The sequence below is a fragment of the Dysidea avara genome, chromosome 6 (genome assembly GCF_963678975.1).
Source record: "Dysidea avara chromosome 6, odDysAvar1.4, whole genome shotgun sequence".
Taxonomy (NCBI): domain Eukaryota; kingdom Metazoa; phylum Porifera; class Demospongiae; order Dictyoceratida; family Dysideidae; genus Dysidea; species Dysidea avara.
Genome location: NC_089277.1, coordinates 31555761 through 31570775, shown reverse-complemented (window position 1 = coordinate 31570775; position 15015 = coordinate 31555761). Strand labels below are relative to the sequence as shown.

Here is a 15015-nt window from a genome sequence, read left to right as displayed (position 1 = left end):
TTTATGTCAACGCTGCATGTGTCTTAATATCCAACTAGGAAGAATCTTGAATTAAAGCACAAGGCATTTAACTATAGTGTTCAATCATGTGATGACTGCACTGGCCACTAAAGTTTTTTGCCTACAAACAAACAAGAAAGAAAATAATATTGCTAACTGAACAACCAGTACCTACTTCATATCGTTTGAACTGTCAATAAGCAGTATCCACACTACTAGACTGGTGCACATGTGTCTAATACTTCTAGGCTACTTCACTCTGATCCCACACTGATACATAACACAATTGTGGCGGTGCTTTAACTGGTTTAAAGTGCTTTCTGGTCATCTTAATTTGGAGTGTTCATTTTGTATCCATTAAATATTTGTCCATGAAAGTGTTTTACAACACATTAAGACTTGTGTGTAGGAAACGTACAGCACTCAGTGAGTGTCTTGAGGCAAACACAACACTTGGTTTCACCTCATATATACCAGTGGCGGTGGAAGGTGGGGGCTAGAGAGGCTGGAACCCCCCACAACTTTCAGATGAGAGAGGCAGAGTTCCTCTAATAATTACCTTGTGTAACATTATGAGTGTATCACGTGATTAAATACCATCGTGGTTTCAAAACCAGCAGCTCTATAGTAGAAGGATTCATTGTACATATGTTGTACCTGAAAGATTTTAATTGACAATACTTTATAAAAATTGCCACCAGTTTCAATCTCGTAGTACCTATTTTTCAAAAAATATTCTGGGGGGCATGTCCCCAGACCCTGAACTATGCTTTGCATGTTGAGTGTGCTTTGCACAATGTTGCAATCCCTGCAACCATGAACAAGCCTTCATTTCATACAAGTGTCGGTTCAAAAAATTTTGAGCCCCCCTTCCCAAATTTTCTACCTTCCTCTGCCTCTACATACTGTATTAGCCTCTTGATATACTCCTTCCTGCTGTATTCTCTGTACACATACAGTGGTGCTTTAAATATAAGATAATGTTTTCAAGTAAGGACAAATGTCAAATAGTGACCTCTGGAAATGTCACTCATACTACAATTGATACCATACAGTGTAATCATTTGAGGTGGATAACTTTTTGTGGTTGATACATGTTATGAAGGTTCACAGTAAAAACATTCATGGTTGTAAGCAAAATCACAAAATACACAAAAGTTTCCCCCACAGTCTGGATGTGTTGTGTGTTAATACTTTTCTATTTGGATACCTTAGTCATGTGTATTCAATATGTTATGTTATTTTATCATCTCCCATTATGTGTGGGGTAGTCATCCACTTGTTATAGGGATAAAAATTACACCTCTAACTCACCCCAACATGTTGTGTATTGTGTCCAGTAGTGTAGCTGTATAGTACATGACATGTTATTTATTACATTATATGTACACTGTAGTATACCATTGATGGATTATGTGATGCTGCTATACATGGCAGACTCAGTGATGTACAACAATGCCTACAGAATGGTGTGGATGTGAATGGGAAGTTGGTGGTGAGTTGATACAATGTGTAGTGTGTTGACTTGTATACAGAGTGTTCCCATAAGCGTTACCATATATGGCCATGTTTAGTACATATTAATTGGCTATCATTTAAATGGCTAGTATTATATATTTAGTGTAGTATTCACAAATTAATTATAATGTACCATTCAACATGAGATCCAGGTAGTGTGTTGATGAGTTAATATTGTACAAGTAATGTTGTACCAATAGTGTAATACAGTAACAACAGTGACATTGTTGACAATTTGTCACGGTATACTGGTGTTGTGTGTATTTGAAATAATGATTTCTCAATTAAGGTTTGGAATTTTGAAGAAAGAATTAGCTAATTGTCACAAACTACATAACTTTTTTTTTCAAATTCCCAAGTACCATGTTACTATTTACATGTACTATTTAAACCAGGTGTACACCTTGTTAGTGACCACAGGCTGGTTGTTGGTAATACAATTGTGTACACATTACATCACATTGATGAGTACCTATAGTATGTACAAGTTGAGCTGGATTCTGAAATATAGCTAAAAATTAAAAGTGGATTTTTTTCTCAAGAGAGTAAACATTTCAGTCAACTATATGATTAATGGTGACAGCCAAGGTGTCAATAACAGACACATGCAAATTGGCTCCATTACAAGTTCGGAAAAGGGCTGTAAGCATTTTATGGCTTCCCTATAGGAAATGTATCATGGCTAAAATTCTGATTGGCTGTAATATCATGTCAGAAATTTAAACAATAGATTTTGAAATATTTTTAGCGGGTCAAGTAGCACTACAAATGAGCCAAATTTATTTCAAGATCATGTGCAATTGCATCCATGAGTTACTAAATGTTTTTGAGGATTCAGCTCAACACGTACATACTTATAATACTATTAATGTACTTGACTGTTAGTACCAACATGGATAAAACATTTTATGTATGCTACAGTGAACATGTGAAAAATGTTGGCTGTATTGACACTGAAAAGTCTCTGTAATATTTCTATAACTCTCTATAATGGTATTGTACTAAAAGTATAACAGCATTCACTGCAAATGACATTGTTGGCTTCATAAACCATCAGAAAGAACATTAGGGAATGTCCTGAATGTGTGTTTATGAATTAGCAATATCCTTGAGATGTTTATTGAGGTGAAGCTGAGAGAGCCCCACACTAGTCAAAAGATGGTAACGTCAATCCATTCACGTACAATAACAATATTACACAAACAACTTATGAAGCTTGTAATACAGTTCATTGTAGGCTGGCAAACTCTTTGTACATTGTCCTATGCAACTAGTGCTCACCCTCAACCAAACAAGTATTAGCTGCCATACAGAGTGACTGCCATATGTTTGCAATAAGTCTAATGTGACATTGTCAGCTGTCAAGCTTGTTAACACTTGTCTTGTTTGTGTAATGAATAATGACCATGTGAAAGTTATATGGATTTGTACAAAGTCTTATATGTGACCAGATTTTACAAAATCGGTCCAGATCGCACATCAGGCAAAATCAAACTAACACCACCAGTGGATAGCCACACTATCATACTGCTAGTTTTGACACTCAGTACTACTCAAACGACTCAAGGCTGATTTTAACAGACGTGTTTTCTGGGTGGTGTAGAGATCTCGAATGGCGGTGTCTGGCCTTGTGAAGGGTCTAGCTTGACAAGAATCAGTGGTTAGCTGGTAGATGGACTAGAAATGTTGGCCAGACATTTTTTCTGTTGATTTTGCTATATATCAGCCACTAAAGAGCCAGCACAGCCCTGTAATTTCGTGTTTGGAGTCTGGACTCCAATCGAGGTCTTCCTCCACTTTGAAGTCTATCCCTTACCCACTCTACCACCCTCCACCCCCCACTCCTTCGTCAGCACTCATGATACTGCTTAATTTGATTGTCCAACTGCTCAGATTTTCTAGCTTATTTGGTGAGAAACTCTACAAGCAGCTGCAAGTATTTATTTATTTATTTATTTTATTTGTTTAACCATAAGGGTAAGGTAATTACAAAAGGTAAATGCCTATAGGAGGAACACCTACAAAAACACAAGATACAAAAACAGAGAACAACAAACATTACAAGGACATTAGTACAATGCAGAACAAATAACTAAATACTGTAGCAAGAGAAAAAAATAGTGTTACAAAAATTTATACAACTCTCGTCTAAAGTGAGAAGAGAGAGAATATCATGTGGGACAGAATTCCATAAAAGATACCATTACCAAAAAAGAAAACCTATAAGAGTTTATTGATGACTGCTTACACTGTAACGAAAGGGAGTGAGATCTTGTACAAGAATTGGTAAATGAAAAGGAGCTTGAAAAAGGTAAGGAAATGTGGCAGTGATAAACATCATAAATGGTAACTATTGTAAGATACTTCCAACGAGTAGAAAGAGATGGCCAGTGAAGCTCATGACAACATTCACTAGATGACTTTGACCATGTGTGACTATGACAGTTGTACCTGCTGCCACACACCCAACGAGCCCCACAATTTTGGATTTTCAGAAATGTTTTTCTGAGTGTGAGGATTCCACACGGTACTTGCATAATCTAAAACTGGTAGGACAAGTGCTCTGAATGCATTCCTCTTGGCTGAAGAATTACATGTGTACATGTTATGATGCAACAAATTTTAAAGTTTGAGAAGCCCTTTCAATGAATCATGGGAGACATGTTTATTCCAAGTACTGGAAGTGGTCTGAAAGGTAATAGACTGATGTATCTTTGTTTAAATTTCATAGGCATGCTTGCTATCCTTGGCAAGTTATACTGACTTGAATTCTTTAAAACCGGACCATTTATCTCGAAACTTCTAATGTGCGATTTGGATTGTTTTCCAAAATCCAATCACATAACATTGTGGCAAGAGTTAATAATAAGAGAGGTCAGCAAATTCACAATAACAATGATTTACAAGCCTATCATATAACGTATTGTATAATAGGATCACAAAGGAGTAGGCATGGCCTACAACATTACCCAAAAACCAGCCTCAATTTTCCTTGACGCCGATAAGGTAGCCAAAACTAAGCCAAACAAGCCTTCAGATTGACCAGAAATGCTTTCAACAAGTTGCTAAGAAATTTAAAATAGTAATTATTTAACAGGAGTAACTGACAGACCAAGTAGTTGACTGATTCCTTCAGAAAAGCGTAACTTGACAATGGCTAAGGATACAGACTTGATTTTTTTCACAGTTTGACATTGCTTCGGCATGAGAGGTGCCTTTTGGCATACCGCAGTATGTACAATGTATTCTTCATGGACTTACCAGTGCCCTCCTTTGTGTCCCATTCATCTTAGTGACAGCATTGAGTGTTAATTTGGTGGTAGCTAGCACGTGATGGATTCCCTTTGTAATAGAAATCGTCTGTATTTTCTATAGCGGCTATTTTAATTACGGAGGTGCTTTTCAAACAGTTCTTGATTTGTACTGCTGTGTAACGGGTTGAAAATACATAGCTGACAATGAAGCATAATGGATACTTCACTTTTCAGGTGATAATTGATATAACTGGGGTGCAGGGCGCTATTTCTTTCTTTCGGTATGCATGGATTGCAGAGGTGCTTTTCTTGATTTGAAATGCTATGTGACAGGTTGATCATAGGAGTAGGGACCATATCACATCGGTAAAAAGTACTGAAACAAGCTGGAGCAGTGCACGATATTAAATCACAGTAAAACAATAAGAAGTGTTATGCATTTCCATTATGGTATCTTGAGCACATTTGGGAAAAACACTCCTTTTTGTTTTGCTATGATTTAATGTCGTAGACTACTCCAACTTGTTTCAGTACTTTTTATCGATGTGCTATGGTCCCTACTCTAGTTGAAAATTCCAAATTATTTTGTGTACTTGTACTGATGAAGACATCCATACTTCTATGTGTGTATACATGTAGTGAACATTTCTTTGTTTATGGCAAAAATCTACTTCATGATTGGTTATAAATAAGTGAATGAACTTACAATAAAGTAGTTTGGTCTCCTTTTTGTGAAAAACCTGTGAAAATAAGTAGTGTTTATTCCCACTAAGAAGAAATGAGCCACCAAGGAGTTACAGATTTACAAAACCTGATTATAAGTGAAGTACAGTGTACAGGGTGTTAATAATAACATTGGTTTCCTGTATTTATTAACCGTCACATGGCTGACTTTGTATGTATTTTCTCTCCTATCATGACACTTGTTCATAAAACTATAAAATTGTGGTATAGTAAGGGTGTAGGTATGGTAAGGGTGTAGGTATGGTAAGGTTGTACATAAATCAGTCAGAGATTTGCAACTAGCCAAAATCTTTTCTCGGAGGCTAGGATACTTTGGTAGGCAGCATCATCTAAACATTTTTTTTAGTAGATGATTTGGGTGTGGCCCATTACAGTCACTTTACAAGCCCTGCATAATTGCTACCCAATGCTATCACAAGGATACTACAGTCCGTTAAGCGTGTCAAATATAATTTTGTATAATCTAAATAAATGCTCTCTCTCATTTAAGGAAAGCATTGATATGGAAAAACAATGCCTTTGTAGCTGGTATGAAGGATAAGATGACTAATTGAAGATAAAAGGAATGGGGAAACACAGAAGGCAGATATTTGTTAAAAGGCACATCCACCTCTGATGAGTTTATTGCTGTAATGGTGCTAATTGGTGGTAGTGCTACAAATATGAGTCAAGTTATGTTGAAGACCTAATTATTGAGCACATGTTTGTCTCCTATATTATTAAAATGTGACTAGATTTTACAAAACCGATCCAAATCTCACATCAGGTAAAATCAAACTAACACCACCAGTAAATAGCCACACTATTGTACTGCTAGTTTTGACCCTCAGTACTACTCAAACTATTTGCATGAGACTGGTTTTAACAGACGACTTTTCTGGGTGGTATAGAGATCTCGAATGGCAGTATCTGGCCTTGTGAAGGGTCTGGCTTGGCAAGAATCAGTGGTATACTGGTAAATGGCCTGATAATGTTGGCCAGACGTTTTTTCTGTTGATTTTGCTACATATCAGCCATTAAGGAGCCAGCGCAGCCCTGTAATCTCATGTCTTGACTCTAATCATGTTCTGCCTCCATTTTGAAGTCTATCTCTAGCCCTCCCTGCCATCTCCTCCCTCCACTCCTTTGTGAGCACTCGTAATACTACTTCAGTTGTCCAACTGCTCAGATTTTCTATCTTATTTGGCAGGAAACTCTGCAAGCAGCTACAAGTACTGGAAGTGTTCTGAAAGGTAATAGATTGATGTACCTTTTATGAAAATTTCATAAGTGTGCTTGCTATCCTTGGCAAGTTATGCTGACTTGAATTCTTTAAAACTATTTATCTCGAATTTCTAATGTGCGATTTGAATCGTTTTTCCAAAATCCAGTCACAAATGTGGTCTTACTAATAAGGTAAGATTTTTAAAAGATTTTTTATGTATGTAAATATCTCATTAACAAATTAATAAAATTTTGTATTGTACAGTGTGTTAGCAGTACCACTTACAGGAACACAACTAGTATGCATATTATTACCAAATATTGTAAACCCAAACCCACAATTAAATGTGATTTGTCACACTATATAATTTGAGTGGGTAAATGTGTTGAGGTTAATTAGGTATGGCACTATTATGTGCTGTTAAGAATGTTTCAGTGTTTTATGATTCTTCACAAAACAACTGTATCTTTACTTGTTTTCTCTGTTAGTGTCCATATTGCCAAGTATGAGAGCTTGTTCTATTAAGGTGTTTCATATTCATCTCATTTTGATTGTTCTATTAGAGTACTTCAAAGTTACAACAACTAACTTCATGACTATTCTAATAGAGTATGATCTTAAAATGTACAAATCTACAAAAAGTGTGTCTATATGATGCTAGTACTATACTTAATGCTTTTACCAGTGTATGTATCACATTATGTTGAGATTGTTGTATTTGGTATTAAACCTGTTAGTACAGATCACATGATATCTGTACAGTGTGTATGTAGTATTACTATCAGTGTGATACATTGTAGACTACATACAAAAAAGATGAAATCAGAAACTAGAAACAACTTTACGAGCCCTCTATTATCTCTGGTACCACACCTCCAGCTTAATCCACTGCATAACTGAGTAGTGAGATTGAGATACTCTAATACAGCAGTCACAACAACAGTGTATTTTATAGCTATGATCTAACAAATATAGTTAACAATTTAGTACAACAAAATTTAATATAATTATTGATTTAATAATGAAGTAGGGTTCCAGTTATTAAAGTAGTAGTGTAACAAGAGAATGATAACTATGAGGGAAAATCCCTACTTGGTATTGTAGCCCCACATTGCTACAACACCATGTAGAGGTTTTCACTCATAGCTACCGACATCTCTTGTTTCAATACTGTTTATCACTGAAACCCTACTTCATTTTTAATTTAAGAATTTTTTTGTTATACTAGTTTATAAACTTTTTTCATAGACGGATCTAGGAGATACTGCTAAAGGGATGAGAGGGGCAAAAGATAGAACAGTGTTTATTCCATTATGAGAATAATGGAACTCTAGTGCACAAGTTACCATAGAGTCGGGTTGTTAAGCTCATGCGCTTATAATTTCGTAGTGAACTTTTATAAAAATAATACTATCTTGTAAGGCCCCTATTCGGTGATTATTAGTTTCTCATCCAGCCTTTCTAATTATGATGCGGGCGGGAGGGTATTACCATTATGCCATTATTTTATAATAATTATTAACACACTGATGTACAGACCTTGTCCAAATTGTCTTTCTTTCTTACTACAAACATTTCCTTCACCAGTTGATTCTAATTTTTGTGATCGCCAACTGTTTTTCGACAGTCAACTGAAAGCCTGCTTTGATGAAGTCGATAGAGCACGATTGCAACTGGCACTGCAGCAATTTGCTAAGGAAAACAACAGTTCTCCTGGTGATATATAGCGCATTGTAGCGTCCATCAACAAAAATTGTAACAGTTTGGTATCACGTGTTCTTCTGAGCATGCGCAGAGTAAATAATGGCTTACCATGCGGTAGCTTAAGAAGGATGCGGGCGGTGGATGAGAAACTAATAATCACCAAATAGGGGCCTAAGGCATGTACACCTAATCAATAATTATGGTGTTTTTAACACTGAATCACTACGATGTAATAGAGTACACTGTAGTTCATGGTAACTGTGCTAGTGTATAAGAATATTTGACTCCATTTCTAGGTGAAATCCTTCATGATGACAAGAATTATCACAATTCAGAGGACTGATTACAAAGCCAGAGACATAAGCACTCAAGGAGAGATTACTTTTCCAGCATTCTTCCTGTGCATAGCTTTGTCTCATGTAAGCCTTGCATTGGGCCATGTGCGCTTATCAGTCATGGTTATTCACAAGAAATATGTATGAGCTTAACAAATAATATGTGCTTAATAGACACATGTGCTTAACAATCCAACTCTATGGTATATTCATTTGCATAACTTTGTCTGGTATAGCTAGCTGGATGAATGAAAGGAATACACTTTCTAAGACTCCAGTTGGATATCTTCTGAGAAAACTTTTAAAATTAGCCCTCCTATGCTTGAATTCAGGAGCATTTTTGATAGCTATTTAGCTAACATAATACATGCTTTACAAGGCATACAAAATTGATTATATCAACCTGTTTGATGGTAGAGTGTACTAAACAAAATAAGGTAGTAGCTACTGTTACAAAAATTGTCAGTTAATAGCAATAGAATTGTGTTTGTTCTATTAAATTGGTGACTGCTCTATTATTAGAGTATCTCAATCTTTAGCACAAAAAAACATCAAATTTATTTATCTTATTTTCTTCACAGTGTACAGTTTATAACTATTAAGTTGCTTTATATAACTGTTTTCTTCTATTTGCTTGTTGGCTTTCTGTACTTCTGAATATGGTGTGAATACATGATTCCTGTTTCTAGTGCCAATATAGTCTTGTAAGTACAAGGAGGGAAAGAGAAGGACCAGAGGAGCAAAGCTCTCCTTGGCCCCCTCAAATCCACCACTTATGACCTTTTTGTTAGAGCATAGCTATAAAATACACTGTTGCCATGACTGCTATATTAGAGCATCTTGATGTCATTACTCAGTTGTACAGTAGATTAAGTTTGGGGCATGGTACCACAGATAATAAAGGGTGTGTGAAGTTGTTTACTATGTTTGGTGGTATCTTTTCTATGGAACTAGATCATTGAGGGGTGTAACCTCAACAAGTGGTGTCATGAAGTGTTCTGATCATTTCAGGGGGCATGGTCTAATGCTATTATTACAGTATATCAGCTACTATGGTACTTTGTGTCTATATACACTCCTTCAAGTAAAGTGTTGATACGGAAATTACTGCCTTTGTATGGTTTCCTGGCATGAAGAAGTAGATGACAATTAACGTAATTGAGAATAGCAAAGTACACAAAAGTTAGATATTCACTGTTACCACCACAAAAGGTGCATCCCACCCATGAGTTTTTTGTTGTGACTTAAAGTGGTGGTGGGTGTGAGCTGCTTCATATGGTCTGTAGTTTTGTGAATGTGGTTATGCAGTGAGGCAGTCAGTTGGAGGTAGTCAACACTCTACTAAGTAGTGGAGCTAACATACGTGACCGGATCTGCAAGAACCCCATGTTAGTGCATTTTTCGAATTCCGTTTTATTACATTTTCTTTATCTAGATAGCCAAAGGGATGGTCAACCAAAGTTTCATCTCTAGAAGGCAAGAACCTTCAAAGTTACAGTGCTACAAAGTGGCAACAACAGAAATCGATTTATACAATGCCAATATGGAAAATAAACTACAGGTGCTTAAGTAAACAATTATAACTTACAATTACAGTCTCTACCAAAATGTAACTTTCATCATTGGGTTCTCCATGAACAGGTGAATCCATTGCTGCCTTTCCCATGACCAGGGCAAAGCAAAAACGTGAGAAGAAATGACCGTGAACCATTCATCCAACACAAGGCAGACTGACACAAAACAAAATTTTGGAACTTCTCTTGCTTTATGCTATCAAGGTTTAAGCATTTATCACTTTCCTTCAGTGTGAAAAAGTGCTTAAAATTTACGGAAATATTATTTTATGATTTCATAAATACTACATTTTTTTTTGCATTCTACTATAAAATTATGCTTGTGCGAACATATGGGATTCTTGCAGATCCAGTCACATTATCAGCTGCTACTCCTGTAGGTAGTACAGTAATCACTATAATCACTGCTTGATGTTTGGTCAACAACTGTCACTTAATTACCACAAGACCCTACATTCTTATCACCCAAAACGAAAGTTGAAAAACTGAAATTGAAAAGCTGAAATCGGGTAAATCTTGTAGAATAGGTACTAGTGTTCACCTCTGGTTAATTAAGATGTCTATGAGACTAACATAATTATGATTTGGTCTCAGTTAATGAGATCTTTACTTGATGTACACTGTTTAGATCTTTTTATGGCCAAATTCTGTATAATGAAGTGATGTTATTAACAAAATTATAGTATGTACACATGTACGTGTTGAGCTGAATCCTCAAAACTGATTAATAACTCACGATTGTTACATTGCATGTGTTTCCTGTATTGCTTGTTAGGTAGCACCTCTCAATCAGCTAAGAATGTATTAAAGGTGCTTCATTTGATTGTAAGAAACTCCAGTTATGACACTGTAAAATTATGGGGAAGCCTCTAAAGTGCAGCCCTTTGGTGTTCATGTTGACACATGTTTGTGGTGAAGCCAGATGTCACACTCCCACACTCAACACACATGATTTCACTATCTGTTATGTAAGAGGCTGTAATACACTTTTGCAAGAAAATAAACCAGTTTTTGTGTGTGTAAAACAGAGTTGCATGAGTAGAAGAGCTGGGGCCACTGTTGCATTGTATTTAGAAGATAAATGGCCTACTTATGTTCAGGGAAAAAACTTCTTCAGCCTTTCAAGAAGAAAACTCCAAATTATAACAGCTCAAAATCTGTTATGCAGCATTGGTGTACCTGCAAGTGAGCCGAACAACATGTATTTTACTTCACATTTACAACAAAGCTGCCCATCATCTTCTACTCCCATGTAGTGAATTGTCGTTTTAATCCTTTTCTCATCACTTCGTCACAGATGTACACAACTTTTCCAGCCAGCATTTTGTTTTTGAAGTCACATTCCCACAAAACTCTAAAAGTTTCCAACAAACGAAATAACACTGTTTGTATGAATTTGGGCTGATAGTACCAATAGTGACTTCCAAACACTCCTGCACTGATCAAATATACAAGGGATGGTATGTTCAACTTCTGCTAGCATAGTAAAGCAATAATATTTTTTTTATCAAAGTGCACACACTTACACTTCATCTGTATTTTCATGTACTTCACAGAGTTTTATCCCAGTTACCTGAGGCATCATCAAGTTGCAACACCATTGCTGCAAATATCAAACAATCTTACATCATATGAAGTAAGGTCAGAAGACTTGGACCCACTGCTGCTGGTAGTAGAAGAGTCATCGCTATCACTGTTGATTTGGATGAGGAATTGCTCTAGACGTTCTTCATTACCCAAGTCTCATCCAAGTACACAACTGGTCTTCCTTCAGTTCTGTTGCACTTCATTCATGTTAAATATTTATGACGCTGATGGACTATGCAGGGCTGCTCATAGTATACCCTGTGTATATGTGTAGTGACATAAAGCACAAACTGTTGCAATGATAACCTCTTGTCATTAATTGTCTTGTACTTAAATCCCATATCACTCAACACTCTTTTAAGCTATGTTCTACCCCCAGAGAAAACACCATCGTTCTTAAGTTTGGCCTAAGACGGAGTATGTGACAAAGTTCCAGGGTTCAAAATTTAACTTACCAAAATCTTTCAGAGTGATAGATTTTCTTTCCTTCCTAAAATGAATGGATCTTCCATCTGATGGCATCTCGGTTGAAACTGTCTGCATCAACACAGACTTGTGAACATTTGTACCTGTCGATTCAATTGAGCAGGCTTGTGCAAAGTGCTTTTTGTACCTTTACTTGGCATAGATAAGCCGCCTTTCTTGTGGTACTCCATTCTAACTCTTACAATGGATATCTTTGAAATCCCTTTGTGGCATAATGTATGCCAAAACCCAGCAAAGAAGGTATTATTGGTGACCTCTGAGATTCTCTCCTTGATGTTGGCAGAAAAATTACACTTCTTTGCTCCTTGTTTAAGGTACTCCCATAGTTTCATAAGTAGATGCTTCGTTTGGCTGTTTAACCTCTTTCCAAGGGGGTTTAATTCGCACTCGCTGATGCTGCACTGGATGACATATTCTCAACAATTAAGTGTGCACCTGTAACATGAGCTTACAAATAAATACATCACGAACATCATGTTTAAAGCCTATGATCTTGTATGGCTTCTTAATCAACAACCCAGGATTCATCTCAAATCGTATGTACTATAGCTAGCTAGCTATCTTATCATAGCAAAGAAATGACTAGCACGAAGCTAATCCACCAGACCCTTTAACCAACAAGATAGCCATGTGAGGCTATGTACATTAATGTAATTAACTAGATATCCTCATGAGTCAGTATGATGGTCCCAAAACACACTTTATGGTCTTGTAAATTGTGACCATGTGCTGTTTTCATTGGTGTTTCTGCAATGTATGTACTACACATCAATTCATGAAATTAAAGAACATCAGCCCCATGAAGTATTTTTTAAATTATCTATCCAGACTAATCATTGAGATTGTTTTATATGTGGTCATGATTCTTAGAAGTGGTCTTAATATAAAGGTGGTCCTTGTAAAGAGGTACTCATTATTAGTAATTTATATGCTTTGACCCCGCAATTTCATTTTTCAATTTCTAGTGCTTCAAATAGTCCTTTCAATGTCCCACACATACATCAATTGATAAGTACCTGTCTATTCATGTATACGTGTCTGATAGCACCAAAATACTGTAGATAAAACATTTTATGTGCAGTACATTATTAAACATGTGAAATAAACTACTGCAATTTGCTTTATTTTTGTGCAAAAGTATATATTTTTGTATAATACCAACTGCTCTATTAGAGTTGTTTGATCTTGTGTAAAAATTTTGGTGCAAGAGATTTTCAGACAAATTTTGCTTCCAAAAATTATTTTACAATGGAAAAAAAGTAAATTAAGGTAACACTTAATGATACTTAGTGCTTAATATGTAAGGAGGTACTGATTAGATAATGTTTGGACCAATTTCAGTTTTAAATTTCCAATGTTTACACTTCTCCAAGACAAGTTATAAAACATACAGTATTGTACATACAGTACTGTATGTACTTTTCTTGTGTTTACATGTGTCATTAGTTTTCTTGTACATATATAGCTAACCAATTAATTGGAATAAGAATAAAGTAGGCTTGTATTGATTATGTCGGCATCATTTTGGGCATAATATGTGATGAAAAGCATAAATTAATCACCTAGCATAATGGAGCATAATTGGGAAAATTTCTGTGACATTATGTATATAACTCCTGCTAACCTGTTTTGGACAGTGAAGTGATTCCTGATGAGTAGTAACAATGCACTACAGTATTAGGAATAATGTTACTCTCGACAAAATGAATGTTTTTCTAGGGTCAGACATGCAGCTAGTACAATGTTTAGTACTATGTATAAAGTGTTATAGCAAAATAACAATTATAGCTAGAGTTTGTGAGTTCTGAACTGTTAATATTATAGAGTAGGGCTGGGACGAATATTGAAATTTACCTTCGAATATTCGCTAATAAAATGTTCGAACATTCGAAGCTTCGGTGCTGGCTTTCAAGTTACAGGTTTTCGTGCATTTATGCACATCCTTCTTAAGTTTTACCTATTTAATAAGTTTGTAATCTCTTCATTGGTTTTGTTCAGTATGTGAATCTACAATGCTCACTAAGCTCTCAAATTCCAAAAGTAAATCACCTGGCCCTCAAGGTATTACTAATGAATGTGAGGTTGCTAATACCATAATTAATGGAATAACAGAACCACTTAAGAACATGATGGAAAACTTAGTAAAGCCAATTATTGAGAGTCTTGAACTATTAAGAGGGCCTTCAAGACCTGCACAAGCTGACGCACCAATGGAGACGAATAAAACGTCTGGTGATTCCAGACCTTCAGTAATGAAAGACACTCCTGCACAAATCATTGATGAATAAATAGATCAAGAACATAGTTATTGTTCATAATATGGGTGAAGAGTCTTCCACTAAGGATCACGAAAAGGTTCATTCGCTATTTGAAACAGAATTCAATGTACCAAAGTCAAGTGTAACTAATGTGCTGCGGCTTGGAAAGCCAGGTGGTAGTAAAGCAAGATTACTTTTAGTAACACTAAGTGATGAGCACCACAAGCGCTTAGTTATGAAACAGGCTTCTAAACTCTGAGCAACTGAAAGATGGAATAACATCTATGTAACACCAGATTTAACAATTAAGGAGCGGGAAACCAATAAGGCACTTAGAGAAGAACTAAAACG

At 36.0% G+C, this 15015-nt stretch overlaps 1 long non-coding RNA gene across 1 annotated transcript; it reads right to left on the bottom strand.

The window, feature by feature from the left end:
* Positions 1-10537: 10537 nt before the first annotated feature.
* Positions 10538-14633, bottom strand: LOC136257961 (uncharacterized). Its single transcript, XR_010702463.1, has 3 exons — positions 12376-14633; positions 12227-12327; positions 10538-12178 (listed from the first exon to the last, which is right to left on the bottom strand). It is a non-coding gene; the product is annotated as an uncharacterized lncRNA (long non-coding RNA).
* Positions 14634-15015: the final 382 nt, after the last annotated feature.